The sequence below is a fragment of the Ambystoma mexicanum genome, chromosome 5p, assembly GCF_040938575.1.
Source record: "Ambystoma mexicanum isolate Mex_15411 chromosome 5p, UKY_AmexF1_1, whole genome shotgun sequence".
In the NCBI taxonomy this organism is placed as follows: Eukaryota; Metazoa; Chordata; class Amphibia; order Caudata; family Ambystomatidae; genus Ambystoma; species Ambystoma mexicanum.
Genome location: NC_090930.1, coordinates 847,697,309 through 847,713,020, shown reverse-complemented (window position 1 = coordinate 847,713,020; position 15,712 = coordinate 847,697,309).

Genomic DNA, 15,712 nt, shown 5'->3' with positions numbered 1-15,712 from the left:
AATGTGCAGATTCTGTATTGCCTTAAAAATTGTCGGCGAGGAATCTGGTACGAAAACACAGCAAGCGGACCCCACTAATTTGCATACTCCACCTCGTTCTGCCAGAATGACATCTAATGCCATGCGATTTTGGAGTGCTACCAATCTTATTGCTTTTTGTTCTAGTGTCATATTGTAGAGTATGTCCGTGGTCCGGTTGATCGTTCTCTCCAGTACCCTTGCTAATCCCCTAATGTTCTCAGAGTTTGTTATTTGTCCCCAAAAGGGCACAACTGATTTTGCTATATCTCCCAATACTTGCCCAGGGGTATCTCCATTCTTGTCCCGCCGTGGACGAGCCTTAGAAACCTCCAATGTACTAGCTACAAATACCCCAGGTAACAGGATTCCTAAATAACAGGTTCCCTGCCAATCCTTGGGCAACCAGGGAAATGCTAAAACTACCACAAAGAAAATAAACAGGCCCCCCTACATACAGAGGCCTGTTTTCTCCAGTCAAATTTACAATGTTCATACAACCTTCAAAATCTCCCACTGGCCGAGTGCCATTTCTTTGTACACAAAAGGGGACCGAGTCAGGGCTATGATTTATAGAGTAAGAAGGAGGCACGGCGTCCTTATTGCCTATCGGAGCCATTTTAAAGGAAATTAAAGTTTGAAAAGGAAGAGACAGTTTATCAGACGGCCTAATAGAAGTGACATTAGGTTTACTTCTATTTGCAAAAAGCGAGCATCCCAGGGGAGTTAATTCACGTTTCTCGAAATCATTCAAATTAGTTCCATCAAAGTTCCCTGAGATGCTATCATTCCAACGGCCAAAGAATAGTGCTCTAAGAGAGGCATAGCAAGCAGTCGTTAAAGGTAAAGGGTGAATATACCATCCCAGTCCCTTGTTCCCATGTTGCGGTAAATGAGTGCAAATCCAACAATTACTCTTATTTTTTTTTTTTTTTTATTTGTTTAATTGTATAAAACAATTTTTACAAAATTGAAGAGGGGAAAGAGGAAAGGAGAGATGGAGAGGTCCCCCCATTAACTGATCCAGAGTCCCTGTAAAAACTAAGACAATCTTTGTCCAGAGCCCCATGCATCTCAAAGTTCCCCGAAAGGCTCTGTCAGATCAATTCTTTTTCGAATCTAGTTCAAATTCAAAATTCGAGATCTAGAATTCAAAGTCAGAGACTGAGTCCGTGTCCCCCCCGGAGCAGTTAGTGTGAGGACACCCAGCTGGTAACCCTACACACATACTCCCATCAGGAAAGCAGTTTAATCTCTCGAAAGAAGCCCACCACCGCAATCACCCAAGTGGTCTTCACCCCACTAAGAAGCCGACACCACCATTCTTCTTCTTCATAGACATGTAGGTTTTTGAACAAATGCCCCAAATGTCTCAAACGAGGGCCTGTGAGTTCTAAGCAGTTAAGCAGGAGATGCCTTATGGTTTCTGCCATCTCTAGCTTCCTGCAGAATCTGCAAACTTCATCCGATGCCAACTTTCTTCGGAATAGGACTTCCCTTGTGTGTAGGATGTTCAAACGGATTCTTAAGAAGTTAACCCTGAGACTGGGATCCGGCCCTTTTATCAAGTAAGGCTTAAGTTCGTTAACTTTAGTCAACTGTGGAGGCAAATCTGTGAACAATTTTGATGCGGCTGCTTTTTCTAAGGTGTCGATCCAGTGTTGCTGTAATAGACGCAGTTTAAACTTGGAAGGGCTGTGTATTAATTCATTTTTACAGCTTCCAGCGCCCTCTAGGATTGCGTCAATCTTTGCCGCCCATTTTGTTAACGTTTTGCATGTTCCCGACTGAATTTCTTGCTGAATTTCTTGCATAATCAATGGGGGGGCTTGGAAGTAGAGACTTTCGAAATAGCATGACTTCGTTACGGATCACAATGGAGGTCAAGGATTGTAGAGAAAGTTTCCTTCTTAATAGCACAATTGGTAGCGAGTCGGGGAGATTTAGAACCTTTCTCCAATAGAATCCTTCCAGTTTGGACCAAAAGGAAGTTGGAAGGTTCGGTAAAGCTTCTACCCCGTAAGTGAGCGTTGGAATTACTTTAGACTTATAGAAAGTCACCACTGGCGCCAAAGTAAATTTTCCATATTTTTTCAGTATTGCTCGGGATTGTGAAACGAGCAGTCTTGCTTTGGACATGATGTTTTCCTGCATCGCTGTTTCCTTACTATTCTTGTTGATGATAACGCCCAGGTATTTGAAGCTGTCCACCAGTTCGATTTTAGTGTTGTTTATCACCCATGTGAATTTCTCCAATTTCCTTTCCTTTCTACCCAGAATCATGATCTTAGTTTTTTCCAAATTCATCAAAAGATTATTTTCCTTTAGGTAGGAGTCGAGGTTGTTTATCTGCCTCTGGAGGCCAATCAGGGTTACGTCGAAGAGTATTATGTCGTCCGCATATAGTAGGCGTGAGATTTTGCTTAATCCCAGTGTAGGAGGGAACATCCGGACTCTGGCTTCATACTCTTTAAAATCGGCATGTATGCATTGTACAGAGCGGGGGCTAAAGGGCATCCCTGCTTTACCCCTCTTGCCGTTTTCATCCAGGAGGATAGGAGGCCTTGGTTGTTCAACCGGACACATACTGAGGTGTCCGTATACAAGGCCTTTATGGGCTCCAGTATCCTTGGGGGACAGGCGTGAAGTTGCAGTTTTGCCCAAAGACGTTGCCTGTCTACCCGATCGAATGCCTGCACCAGGTCGATAAATGCCATGTATATCTTCGGACTGCCCTCGAACACTTTGGCTTTTAGTATGCTCACCGCCAAGATGTTAACCGTAGTTCCGACGTTGTTCACGAAACCCGCCTGGAGGGGGTCCGACAGGCCAGTCACGGAGATCCAGTTGCTAAAGTTATCCAGGACTAAGGCACCAAAAAGTTTTCCTATGGAATCTAGTAACGCGATGGGGCGATAATGTGCAGGATTATCTTTAGCTCCCTTTTTAAAAATGGGAACCAGGATCGCTTTTTTCCATGATGCAGGAATGGACGAGAGGCTTACACAGTTTGAAAATACCTCCTTGATGAAAGGTGCCCAGAAATCCAATTTATCTTTTATATCAAAATTGGTTATTCCATCCGGTCCTGCCGCCCTGGAACCATTTAGATGTCTTAATTTCATTTTGATTGTGGACAGATCCAGAGGGATTTCCCATCGTTCCCCAGAACTAGGGGCTTCGCTCTCTTTATCCTTATCCGGAAATCCATAAAGCTTTTCAAAGTGGGATGTCCATGTCTTTTCACCAATCGAGTTTTGCAGTGCCTGATTTACTAATTTAGAGTTGCCCTTGATTAGTGACCAGAAATCACGTGCCTTGTGTCCACTGATAGCGCGCAGCATGTTTTCCGCGTCTGCCTGGGTCCTATTTGCTTTTGTTGACTTAAGCCAAGCTTTGTAATTTTTTAATGCCATGATAGCTTCGTCCTTCTTGCTTAAGGATGTTGATTTAGCTGCCTCCCGTTGCAATTTTCTGACCCTCTTTCTTCGGGCTACTAGCTGTTCATTATATGTGTGGAGTGGAGCCTTGTTTCCCTGTTTCGACACTCCTTTTTTCCGTTGGTATACTTGCAGCAGGGGGGAGTATTCGATCCGACTTGCCGGGCATAAATGCTCAACCATTTTGCGTGCCTTGTATTGGGTGGTTATATTGGTGATCGCCACTTCAGACAGTCTCAACCTGTTCCCGCTCTGATTTACTACCAGGTTCTGGGCGTCGTAGACCGCGTCTCTTCTCCGTGAGTACCACGAGAAGGTAAGCGAGTTGTGATCACTATGCTGCGTCCTGGTGATTACAAAGGATGTAAGCAGTGGCAGTAGGCTCCTCGAAACTTGAATGTAGTCTATTATTGCTGATTGATCCACTCTCTCCCATGATGGAATTATTTCGAGCTCCTTCACTTCTTTTTGCTTGAGGATGTGCATCTCTCTTGCTTTTAAAAGATTGTGCCACCTGTTATTTCTACTTTGGAGCACCGTAGAGTGAAAAGTTAGGTCGATATTCAGGTCTCCTGCAATGATCACGTCACTGGAATTAGATGTTATCAAGAAATCATCAATTAGAGTCTCAATTTGAGCTATGAAGTAGTCGTTAGTCACTCGCTTTGGGTTCCAGTAGGCGTTGATCAAGAGGATCTCGGTACTTTGGTTAAGCTCCAAGGACCCTTCCGTCCTTTCCCACTCCAAGAGCGTCGCCAGAATGAATTCCGAAGCCAAAAGTGTCTTTGACAGTGACAAGCCTGAGCCCACTCTTATGGCGGTAATAAGCCCAGATCTTGGTCTACCTCTCTCACTTCTCTGGGCAGGTGAGTGTGCCATTTGAAAACCGTCCAGCGTGGGAGGCTCAATTAGCCATGTTTCCTGCAAGCATAGGGCCATCGAAACTCCCAAAGTTGACGTCTGATGTAACAGTTAAATGGGCGAATCCTCTGGTATTCCACGATCCCAATTTCAGTACCCCCTCCGGGGGTTCTAGGGGAACCGATGCCTTCGTGAAAGAAACACTAAATAAACTCTCTAGTGGCTACTGCCTGTTGACTAGGGGATTCGAGGGGTCCAGGTTGTATCTCAATCCCTCCGCTATAGGGTCAATTTTTTCAAATAAACTTCTGCCATGATTCGTTGTCGCGTCAATGTGTTCCGCACGTTGAAAGGTTCTGTGTGTCGAGTGGGGTGCCGGAGAGAGTCCCCTCGCTATACTCAATCTCCTTTTCACATCCCGACGAGTATTCCAAATATTAGATTCTCGCCGAGGCCTGTTTTCAACATATTTACTGACAGCTTGTTCCCTGGTAGGAGTCTTAAGAGGCCGCAGGCCTCGAGCAGGTTCCTGCTGTCTAGGTCGAAAATAAGGCTGCTCCAGCAGGGACAACTTCGACGTTTTGCCCTCCACCACATATGACAGGTCGAAACCAAGATTGTATAATTCTGCTCTTGCTTTCCAGATTTGTTCTTGGATATAGATCGATCCTATGTGTAGGAACGAACTGTCTTTTCTTCCGTTAGGATTCAGTTCCAAGATTTTTATGTCTTTTGTGACGTCGATGTTAGACAACCGACTCTCCTGGAACAGTTTGAATAGAGCCTTACGGTTCAGTGTCCAGCTATCCAGTCTTTCAAGTGTTCTTTGCAATTTGAAAGTTCTTGTCGTCATTTTCCTTTGCCTTGGCGAGGGAGAACAATTAGTTCGAGAGGCTCCAGCAGCTCGCCGCCTTGTTGATCCCGACAGTGCATGAACCTTGGTTCTATAGCGGCATTTGGAGTTGTCCATAGGAGGGCTCCTGTTCTTTTTTCTGTCCTGTTGGACCAAGGGTTTTTTACCCCGGGAGAGCGTGATCTTTGCTGTGGGTCTCGGGAGTGATCTTCATCTTGATTTCTCCCAAGGGACCCCTTACCCAGCGCTTGTCTCAGCTTCCTACTTGGACTTTTCTGTGGCAGAGAGGTTTTTTCTAATGCTCGCGGCGAAGACGAGGGAGAATCAAGGAGCAAGGCTTTTGATTTCGGTTCATCCGATTCTCTGTTGTCGCGACTATCAGGTTTTTTTCTTTTTTGATTCGGCGCTAGCAGAGTTTCTGGTTCTGATTCCTCGACCGTATATGTACTCATATTCATTAGGTCAATAGAGTTATAGGAATCCTCTCGTGACCTCTCTAGGCTCCGTATAGCCCGCTGCGTCTTGTCCGGGGGTTTTAGTTTGAAGACTTGGCGATTTTGTGTAGGTGGAGTTGGTTTACCTTGGTTATTAAGACCTCTACTCTCTGCTTTGTCTTTTTGTGCGGGCTGTTGAGGGGGCTTGTGTCTTGCAGCCTTTTTGCCCTTGCAGACCGGTTCACTTTGGCCTTTATGTTGAAATATTTCAAAGGTGGACGGGATTTTCATTTTGGCGAAATCTATTGGTTTTGTGGTTGTTTGAATCGCTGCTCCTTCTGGTAGGGTAAAAGCCACTGATCCGTTTTTCCTTCCTAGTTTATCAGTCGATCCGTTCAAAGGCAGGGCTCCCTTTATACTTTGCTCTGTCTGAACTACGCATTTCGCCAAAGGTAGGGGTCTGTCGATTGGCCGAATGCCCACTTCTATCTCCCGGGTAGACTCCAGACCTCTCCTGTCATCGCCTTTGTGTTGCTGAGAAGCAGTGATGAACCCCTCCAGGAAGTTCAGTTTGGTGTGCATATGTGCGATCAGGGTGGTTTGGTCTTTTAAGGTATCGCTAATGGCTTCATATAATTTCCCGAACGAGGCCAACGCGATAGTGACTGTAGATAGAATAGTCATGAGATCCTCTTTTTTCGGGGGGATTTGAGCCTCTTGGCTAGCAGGAAATTCGCCTTGACATCTGAGGGGTGTCAAAGGGCCACAATCTTGGTGGAGGCCTAAGCTTTTTTCATACTGAGGGCCCTCCCCTCCAAAGTGTGGTTCCATGCTAGTCTCCAAAGATCGAGGGTAAGAGGGCTCAGTCACTTTATGTAGCGCAGGGAAACCGCTTACCAATGCCGGAACTGGATAAATCTCCCCCGCTAGGGTTCCTGACAATCCCGATCCCTCTGCTTGGTTATCCGTGCAGGGTGGGGTGCCAGTAATCAAGGTGGCACTTCTCAAGGTCCCACTTTCTACGTGGGCTAACTTGGTAATCAGGTGTGGAGAGACAGACCTCTTATTCAACAGGACGTGGATTCCAGCGCCCTTGTCGAGTTCTGTGGGAACTCTCCCTGTTACAGCTTCTTTTCCCATGTTTAGTGTGATGGGGGGCCGGCTCCCTTGAGCGATTAGAAGCGGAGCACTATTGCTCAGATTCTCCGACAAGGCAGTCGTGTTGGCAGGAAGGTTCGGGATTGAGAGGTGCATGGCTCTATCTTCGACTATGGCCAAGAGTTCTGCGTCTGAAACGTCGTGGTAACCTTCGCCCTCCATTCGTATTTGTTTTCCAAAAAACTCTTTCAGGGTTGACATACAATGAGGGATTGTTTGTTTTTTCCCCCCCATCTGTCCTCTTTTATACGGAGGCTTGGCCCTCACCGTCCTACGGGAGGACATCTTGTGTCTACCTCCAGAAATTTTCGGCAGTTTGTTCAAATTCTGTTTAGCATTAGCGGTTACATTAACCGCATTAGGTTCGGCTGGGGGGGATATTGGGTAGAAATGGGAGTAGATTCATTGGACTAGAGTTGAAGCAGGGTTTCGGCAATGCTTCCCGAGGACGGGAAGCTAGGGCTTGGTCATCCCCCTCTTCCAGGTCAATCCCCGAAATCTCGGACCTCCTATGTTCTTCCCTACTTTCCTCTTCAGCCGGTTCACACAACAAATGGGGAGAAGAAGGAGGGTCTTCTAGACCCGGTGGTGTTCGTAAGTCCTCCACTTCCTCCACTCCCTCTGTGTTGTGTACCATGATCACTACCTGCTCCCCCGGGAGTGAGAGCAGGGATGGATCGATCCGAGGAGTTTTCTTATCGCCCGTGCGCAATGCTTGTTCCATGGGGGAGTTTAGAATGCGGGGCGGCGTCTGACTTCCGCCCCCCTCTGTGTCCCGTGAAAAGGTCATAAGATGTTTGGGCGCGGTCTCTTGCGCTCTCTCACCACACAGTGAGATCGACTCCGAATTTGTCGGGCATTCCCACCTTATTTCTGTGCCGTGGACCTCCTTGTTGGGTAACGGTGGGGAAGGTGTATAGGGAGTCGCAGGACATGTTGTTACCAATGTCGTATCTTGGGGAGAATTCAGTTTATTTTCTGCAGTTAGCGCCGTCAAAGGCGGCGTACCAACCGAACCCAAGGATTCAATCGGGAGAAACATAGGGTCACCTACCTCGTTCAGCTCGGCTGGACGGGTAGAGTTTGGCTGTAATACTTTACCCGCGTGTTTGATGCGGGAGATCCGTTGAAGCCTCTGAGTAGCCAGCTGCTCCACGGTTTCCGGTGAGGTTACATGGTCCTTGTTGTGGGGCGGCAGCTGGCGAGGTTTACCGTTTCTTAGCAGGCGCTTGTCCTGGTCGTCCTGATCTTCCAGCTCAAGTTTCCACTTTACGAAATCTTCCCGGGCTGCCATCCTCCGGGCCTGGAAAGCAGGGGATCGATGTAGTGAGTGTCACAGTGTTGAAATCAGCGCGCTGTCGCGCGGGCCCACGGACTGCTGACTGCCCTTGTCAGTCCCTTCGCGGTCCGCTTCAGGGAGGACTGAGGGTAAGTCAGATGGAGGGCTTGGGACACGCCTCAGAGCACACGCCTCCAAACGATGAAGCAGGAAGAAACACTCGAAGCACTCGATCTTCAGCACAACGTGCTGGTACTGCTGACTGCCCTTGTCAGTCCCTTTGCGGTCCGCTTCGCGGGGGACTGAGGGTAAGTCAGATGGAGGGCTCGGGACACGCCTCTGAGCACACGCCTCCAAACGATGAAGCAGGAAGAAACACTCGAAGCACTCGATCTTCAGCACGACGTGCTGGTACTGCTGACTGCCCTTGTCAGTCCCTTCGCGGTCCGCTTCGCGGAGGACTGAGGGTAAGTCAGATGGAGGGCTCGGGACACGCCTCTGAGCACACGCCTCCAAACGATGAAGCAGGAAGAAACACTCGAAGCACTCGATCTTCAGCACGACGTGCTGGTACTGCTGACTGCCCTTGTCAGTCCCTTCGCGGTCCGCTTCGCGGAGGACTGAGGGTAAGTCAGATGGAGGGCTCAGGACACGCCTCTGAGCACACGCCTCCAAACGATGAAGCAGGAAGAAACACTCGAAGCACTCGATCTTCAGCACGACGTGCTGGTACTGCTGACTGCCCTTGTCAGTCCCTTCGCTTTTTACAATTACTCTTATTAAAAATGGCATGCGTTGCATTCATTACTATCATTAGAGTGTTATTATGATACTTTTGTCTATGTTGGGAGTCTCTAGGGGACAGAGTGTGAAGGTGTACAGAGGGAGTCAAAGCAGTCGGTACAATCTCGGTCGGTAGTAAAGGTTTTAGAGGATAGATTTCTTCAAAGTACCAAAGTCCTACAGCAGTAATTGCAAAAATAACAATTATCGTTATCAAAACACAGCAGTACGTTTTCGGGGCCCAGGCACATTATTCATTGTCCAAGTTGGTCACCCCCTTATTCACAAGTCCAGTGTGGGGAGCAGCATTGGAGGTGGCAGGCATTGTAGTTCTTCAATCGACGACCCCAATGTTCGTTGCTGGCGACGCTACGGTCGCGCGATTTCTTAGTCCTTCCCAACCCTAGCCAGCAGAATCCCTTTTTTTCCCTTTTGTTCTACAGAAACTTTCTTATACAAAGGAAAACTTTCGATCACTTCTCTTTCTCAAATGCACGGAAAAACCCGTGCCGTAGTTCTATTTTCTTCGTCGAAGGTTGTACCTGGTGGTACCCAAGATTGTTTGGTCCAAAAATAAGGTGTCGTCACTTCCTGAGGGAAGCGACGTATCGGAGGCGATGGAAGTCGCAGAGCTTGAAACAGTATTTTCCGGAAGTGATTTTTCAAAAGAGTGCGGAGACGAAATGGACTGTTCCCCAAGCTCCACGGGCTCAGAGAAATTCTCCGACGCACTCATAGCGCTGTTTGCTATTCCAAGATCAGGGACTGTAGCATCAGCGAGGGGTTCTGCTTCTTCTGTAACGTGTGGCGTCGGGTGAGGAAGTTTCTTGACATGCGTCGTGTGGATCCAGTGTTTCTTTCCAGCCACCCGCACTGCTGTCCGAGTGACCAACAGCACCTGGTAGGGTCCCTTCCAACGAGAAGCGAGACAGGAAGACCTTTCGTAGGCCTTCACTAGGACCCAACTTCCAGGCTGTATATTGTGTCCTGGGCCCGTGAACCGTACAGGTAAAGCTGAAAACACCTGGTGATAAATGAAATACAGGTTTTTAGTTAACTGGTTACAGTAGTCGGAGAGAAGTACATTTTCTACATCGTGCAATGCGCAGATTTTAGGCAAACCCCAAATATTAGCAGGTCTCCCCATTACCACCTCAAAGGGAGAGAACCCAGTCTTAGTTTGAGGGGTTGTCCGCATTGAAAGTAACACGATCGGTAAGGCGTCCGGCCATTTTAGTTTGGTGGTGGCACACGTTTTAGCGAGCTTGTTTTTTATGATACCATTGTGTCTTTCCACTAATCCGGCGCTCTGAGCATGTCTGGCCGAATGGAATCGTTTGTCAATTTGCAATGCCGTACATATCTGTAGAATTACAGCAGCCAGCGATAAGATGCGGACCATTATCCGACCAGATAACTCTCGGCAAACCGAACCGTGGGAAGAATTCCTTTAACATGGTCTTTGCAGTGGTCATGGTTGTAGCGTCTTTAACAGGGAAAGCCTCGACCCACTTACTAAAGGCGCAAATGACCACAAGGACCTATTTTAGTTTGTTACATCGCTCCATTTCAATAAAGTCAAAGTGGATCACTTCAAACGGGACAGAAGGAGGCCCAAAGCTACCTCTTGGAGTTGCTGTCCCCTTTCCCACATTGTGTTGTAGGCAAATCATGCAATTTTGGACATAATGCTGGGCAATTTTTGAAATCTTATCATTTACCCAGACTTTCTCTAACATTCTCGTGATCTGTTGGGCGCACACATGTGTGGGACCGTGTGCCATGGCAACCATCATTACTATATAGGCATTAGGAAGCAACCATCTCCCTTCAACCATGTCCACCCAACACCCATCATCATCGAGTTTCCCCAAGCCCTCAGCCCACCTCTTGGATTCTTCTAATGTGGCATCGGCTTGGATATCCCGTACAGACCCAACACCCTCATCCATTGCATAGGCATCTACAGTCTCCCTTGAAACATACATCTCCGTGAAGAGATCAGAGGCAGTTTGTCTAGCTATTTGATCAGCGAAAGCATTCCCTTTCCCTACATGATCTATAATCTTGCGATGTGCTGCGCACTTAATGATTGCTAACTGACTAGGGAGCGCAAGCGCTGAAAGCAATTGTACTATCAGGGAGCCATGTTGGATCTTGGTGCCATGCGAAGTTAAAAACCCTCTCTCTGACCAAAGTCTCCCAAAGTTGTGAGCCACCTCAAAGGCATACTGGCTATCAGTATATATGTTTACTGTTAGCCCTTCGGAAAGCTCACAAGCTCGAGTCAATGCTATAATCTCTGCGGCCTGCGCAGAGTTATGCGTAATTCTCTTGGTCTCCACAACCGTACTCAATGTAGTGACTGCATAAGCAGCTGTGGATGTACCATCCAGTAGTTTGAAGCAGGAGCCATCACAAAACAGCTCCCCTTGTGGGTTATCCAAAGGAGTGTCCCTCAAATCAACTCTGCCTTTTGTATCTTGTTCAGTAGTATACAGGCAGTCATGTGACTCTTCGTCACCGCAAACAGTATTTTGCGGGAAAGGTAGGAGTTCAGCCGGATTAAGAACGCAGCACCTCCTAATTTGAATGTGGGGAGCAAACAAGATGAATTCATATCTTGTCAGTCGTGCAGAAGTGAGGTGTTGCGTTTGGGTTTTGTTCAATAGAATATCTACAGAATGAGGCACCATCAGGGTTAAATCATGGCCTAGGACCATTCCCTCACTCTGTTTTACAGACGCAGCAGCAGCAGCGACAGCACGCAAACATCTTGGCAAAGAGCATGCAACAGGATCAAGGGCGGAAGAGTAGTAACCGCATGGCCTATTCTTCCCTCCATGTTCCTGCGTTAATACAGCCAAAGCACATCCATCACATTCATGCACAAACAACACAAAGGCCTTCTCATAGTTCGGTGTGCCCAAAACTGGCACCGAACATAATGCAGTCTTGAGCAACTCGAATGAATGTTGATGCTCCGTATTCCATGGCAATGGCGAAGAAATACCCTTCTTTGTCAAGGCCGACATCGGTTTTATCACTAGTGAGAAGTTTGGGATCCATAACCTACAGTAAGAAGCCATACCTATCAAGGCTCTAACTTCCGTTTGTGTATTTGGGACAGACATGCCAGAAATGTGTTTTATTCTTTCAGGTGTCAGTCTTCTTCCCTCCTTTGACAGGAGATAGCCTAAATAGGCGACGTCCTGGCAACAATATTGAAACTTTTTAAGCGAAGCTTTGTGACCATGCTTAGCTAGATGGATGAGCAACAACACAGTGCCCTCTTTACAAGAGCTCTCAGAGTCAGTGGCTAAAAGCAAATCATCAACATATTGAAGCAACGTACAAGTAGGGGGCAATCCAAGGGTATCAAGCTGCTCTTTCAAAGCCCTACTATAAATACTAGGACTCTCAGTATAACCTTGAGGTGCACGAGTAAATGTGAATGAGCGTCCCCCTAAGGTGAACGCGAACAAGTATCTACTATCCTCATGTATAGGAATACTGAAGAAAGCATTCTTTAGATCCACAACACTGAAGTGAGTAGCCGTAGCTGGAATCATGGTTAATATTGTCGTCACATCAGGCACAATTGGAAATTGCGGAGCGACGACTTTATTAATGGCACGTAAATCAATTATAAAACGAAATGGAATTGCATTATCACCTTTTTGTACACGGGTAAAATCGGACTATTGCACAAAACTTCCTGCAATCTCCTCAATCACCCCACGATGCACAAAATCGGAAACAATGCTCTTCAAAGCTCGCTCGCCTTCAACTGAGATCTTATACTGTGGAATACGGGGCAGCTTAATTCCATGTTTCAAAACTATTTTACCAGGCTCAATCTGCAAAACACCGACATCATTGTCATCAACTGCCCACCAACACTCTGGTACATTACTGAATTCTGGCGGCAAAGGTCTAGTCAAGAATTGCGAAACAGAACATTGCTGTGGTGAAATCGTCAAACGCACTCCATCAGAAGAACAATGAATTACCGCATTTAATTCCTTCAACAGATTCAACCCCAGCAAATTCTCTCAACAATTCGAAGTCAAGAGAAATGGACAGTGGTCCGTAAAGGGACCCAAAGAAATAGGTACTGGTGAAGAAACCGGACCAACAACTGGTGTGCCAGAAAACCCTACAGAAACATTGGTTTGCCCTGACAGTGGAATGTTTGGAACCCGAGAATGATCAATGGAGCACTTCTGTTCTCCAGTGTCTATCAAAAATTGATGTTTCCTATTTCCCACTACCATTTCAACGTAGGGACCTTTCTGATTAACGGGAATAGGTGTAGGTTCCAAACCCTGCTTCGGGCAATCCTAACGAAACAAAATATCATCAAAAGGAAGCTCTTCAGATAGATATGCAGCAGAAGGATGATCAAATATGTTTCTAGTATCCACACTTGAAGTCTGATTATCCTGTGAAAAAGGTTGTTGGGGATCCTGCGAAAACTGGCCTCTACCAGGGCCCCCTACACCTGGGCGACCTCTGGATCGTCTACCCATATTTCCAAATGTGTTATTCGACCTCTGTCGAAGGACGGGGCATTGTGCATGCCAATGACCCTCCTGGTGACAATAGGCACACTGGTTAATATTCACAGGACCCAAGGGCACATTCCCTTGTGGAACATACTGACCTCTAATCTGCGAACTACCCCCTCTGGGGCCTCTAACAATTTGCTGTAACAATACTTTAGTCTTCAAATCACCTTTTCTCTTCTCAACTCTATCTTTTTCATTATTGACACGGTTCTCGTAGTACTGAGCCATGTGCAGTACTTCTGATTGGGATTTCGCCTGCCAAGCGCTCTCAGAAGACATAATTTGTGACTGGATGTCAGGCAGCAATCCATGTACAAATTTGTCCACAAGTAATCTTTTCCCAGACTCTGTGCCTAAGTCTTGTCCACTGAAATCCGAGAATACCTGTTCGAACCTATTAAAGAACTCGGTAGCACCCTCAGACTTTCCTTGGACACAGGCCGTAAGCTTGTCCCAAATAATTCTCTTTTCGGGGATTATAGTTTTCAGTTTTGCAATGATTCTGTCAGGCAAAGTTAGTATCACCTGAGGTGGTCTCTCACCAGCTGGCCTTTCCCCATCAAGCCTAACTATGTTAGCCCATGTATCTCCCAACCCTGGTACATTGTCTATAGTTCTAACTTGTTTCCACAAATCTACAGGCAGGAGTACAGGGAATAGCAAATCAATGTCGCCTAGGGTAAACACTGAGGACTGCAAAACGGACTCTATCTCTTTATAGAACCCTGTCGGATTTTTCCTAATGTCAGGAATAGTTTGTCTAATAGTATTCACTTCCTGTCGTGAAAACGGGACGTGAACAAACTGCGATACATTATGTGCAGGAATGTCCATAGCAGGTGTACCTGCTGCAGCATAAGCAGGAATCTAAACCTTTGGGACAAATGTCGGAGGAACCTCTCTCATAGGCAACTGGGATGTAGGCAACTCCGAATGCTTACTAAGCAACAGAGCTAAGTCGAGCGCTAAAGCAGTTGAAGAAGTGTCAAGTGAAAAAGCTCTCTTATAAATGCTCAATAACTCTGTGGGACAACTAACCTTTCTCTTTAAACATTCATCCTGCAGGTACTCTACCATTACCCATATCACTTTCCTCTGCATTTCTAGCGTTTATTGACTGTATGTGTCATATACCTCAACTGGAGTTATCGATATGTCTGAAATCCATCTAATCGCATCTTTTGTACAAATTCGCGCCTCCTCAGATGTCGATTTACGACACGCAAGAAATCGTTTCTGTACATACATACTTTCTTCTTCGTCATCCTCATTCCGTAACCTTTCCAACTCCTTTCTATACTCAAATATCCTCTCAACATGCTCATGTACCTTCTCCACAGTGTCTCTTGAAAATGCTAAAGTATTCAGGTCCCTCAACCCTTGTTGGAGGTCTGCATTATTTAATTTACCCCACATTACACATAAATGAATCCCTAAACCTTCAATGAAAACATTTTTCTCAGGAAAATTATCCATATTAGAAAGTGTGGCAAGAACATTAGCTCGATCATCTCTCTCCATACAATGCTTAGCCCATGCAAACAAATCCTGTTTCTTTTCTGTAGGAACAGTATTACGAGTAACAATCCTCGACCCCGCACCCTGATCAACTACAAGCGGTACAGAACTACTTGGGAGGGAGGGTACAGGCAAATTCAATGGAGGTACTATTACTGGTGCAATGGGAAGAGGTAGAGGAGCAGGTGGAGGACCAACAACCGGAGGAATAGGAACAACAGGTTGAGCATGAAGAGCAGGAATAACAGCAGGAAGAGGTACAGCAGGAGGAAGAGGAACATACGGAGGTGGTGCAGAGGCACCAGGCCTTCGTTCATTTAACAATTTGTCGATAAACTCATCAGAAACATGAAGATCTTTAGAAGGATAGATTTTCTGAATACCGAGTGAGAAAGCCCTGTCCATATTCCTAACCGACTCAGACTGTTTGTCCTGATCATATAACAACGCCTTTTCAGCATTTGTTTTATGACGGCGCACATGTTTTTCCCTACTTTTAAGCTGCTGCAACGCTTCTCTTTTCCAATTTTGCAAAACATCAAATGCTGCAGGTCTGGCCTTCTTTTTTAACAAGACTGACTCTAAATATTCAATACGAGGGATCTCAAAACTACCATTGACTGGCCACTGAAGTTCGGAGGCATGTCTGGTTTGTCTGTGCCAAATTTTATTAAATACTACACTTCCAATGCCATGCTTACAGTACATAGTACATGCCGGTGACCCCTCCTGTGGTGCCGGACGGCTAAATTCCAAAGATTGTCTATCGCTGCGGAATAATGCCCTAAAGCAGCTAG